Source organism: Pteropus alecto, unplaced genomic scaffold (assembly GCF_000325575.1).
Source record: "Pteropus alecto unplaced genomic scaffold, ASM32557v1 scaffold7, whole genome shotgun sequence".
Lineage (NCBI taxonomy): Eukaryota > Metazoa > Chordata > Mammalia > Chiroptera > Pteropodidae > Pteropus > Pteropus alecto.
The window spans coordinates 12,621,667-12,623,759 of NW_006494614.1; positions in this window are offsets into that span (position 1 = coordinate 12,621,667).

The window sequence follows — 2,093 nt, forward strand, 5'->3', positions numbered from 1 at the left end:
GCCGAGAGCAGGGCCCTGCGTCCTCGTAGGCTGCTGATGCGGGCTTCAGACGTCCTAGCCGCGCAGTGCTCCGGGCGCAGCCTTCTGCATGGTCTGTCTCCCCCCATCCGCCCCATGCCATTCCGGCTCCCAGCCCAAGACGTCTAGTCGGCCTCTTTGCTCGCTCAGGCCCCTGCCCGCTCTCGGCCAGGCTTCAGAACCCCGTTTATGCTTACTTTTTAAGGCTATACTACTCGCCTGGGGCGCCGCCGAGCTTGGAGAAACTTCGGGGACCAAACAGCTCCACACAGTTTGCGAAGCCTTTAAAACAAAACAAAACAAAACAAAACAAAACAAAACAAAACAAAACAAAACAAAACAAAAATGCAAAACATCTCCTCCCTGTTGAATCCGTTTTTCAAGCATTTAAAAGGCCTCTTCTGCAAGGGTGTACCGAAGTTGTTTATGACCCTGAGGCTGTCGTACCTCCCCTGGCGGCGAGTACGTGACGCCTCTGGGCACTGCTTGCTCAAGTTCCCTGCTCTTCAGGTTGCCTTGAAGGGACCACGCGTTCCCGAGCTTCGGTAAAAAAAATCGCAGTGGCGAAGCTACTCTCTGAATCGTTTTATTGGAAGCTTAGAAAGAAGTCAGAGATAATAGGGCAGCCAACAGTTGTGGAGGAGTAATATGCATCATGAATTTTATTCCACAAGAGAGTTGTTCTATTTATACTAAACCCATTTTATTGTTAATCCTGACCAAAAGTCGAGTTGAAATTACAAAACAATTGTAAAGATATATGTTCAGCATTATTTGTTTCTTTTTAAATGTTATTCTTACTTAAAATTTTATTTTAAAGAAACAAGTTGGCTCTTTAAAAGCCTGAAGAAAAAAAGTGGCAAGTTGTCCAAAGCAAGACAAATATGAAGTTAGGTTAACTCACAGAAATATTTTAAAACACTGCAATGAGAAATTTTATTGCATCTTAAAATTTATTTCACTTTAAGAAGTGTTTCGGGGTTTTAAAAACTGTCCTTATAATTAAAGACATGCAGAACTAAAATCTCATGAGCTACGTTTTTAGTGAACTTAATACTTCTAAAGAAAAGGGAGGCTGCAAGAAAGGGCGTACTTTTACTGAATTGTTCATATGAGGGACTGAGCTAATTCTGTTCTCCTAAATATAAAGGATTTAAATATATCTTGAATTCCCACTCTCTCCCCAAGAAAAACCAACCGAGTAAAACAAACAGATAAATAAGCAAGCCTAACGCCGTTCCAGAAGCAGAGCGGACGCAGGAATGTTTAAATGAGAAAAGATCGGCCTAGTGGATGTGAATTCTTCCCATCCTCGAAATGTTCCGAGTTGTAGCAATATTAAGTGATAAGAGAGTGGGATGGAAATTTAAAGTTTTTTAAAAGATACTTGATATTCTACTGGTGATCATCTCGTTTTAAAGCCAAGAGCCTCAGTGGTTCCAGGTCCTCGAGAGAAAAGCTGGAGAATGGTCTGGACTGGGCTGTAGGGGGCAAGAAGACACGACTGAGCTCAGCGCCGGGGGTTGGCACGTCCAAGCCAGACGGCGGCGCTTTTCACTCTAGGTTTTTTGCGACCTTGTAAGGAAGTGGGCGCGGGCTGCGCGGAGTCGCCGCCTCCTGATTGGTCGGCCTTTTCGGTGATTGACAGGACCCCGGACTCCACCCTCGCCGCTTTATTGACACTAATGAGCAAGTTCTTCCCACCGCTCTCCTGACTGGAAGTGCTGACAGATCAAGGCAACAAATTTCAATTACAATCCCTAATTTGTGTCCGCAGAGTGTGTTTTTACCCATGTTAGTCCTCTCTGGCGCATCAGTCGAGGCAGATCTTGGAACAGCAGGAAGAGGTGGAAGGGGTGGGAGCGAAGGAGTGCATCAGTGAGAGAGCGCGCGCGAGAGACCGAGGAAAGGAAACTTGGCGGGCGCGTAGCTGGTTCCTCGGATCTCAACACAAGCAAGAAAGAGGAAACGCCAAATTTGTTTTTGCCCGCGGCGGGGAAAAGGGCAGATCTCGGCCTGCGGGAGGCCTCAAGAGTTGTTCAAATTTTGGTGGCGGAAGGAGAGCGAGTGTGCGT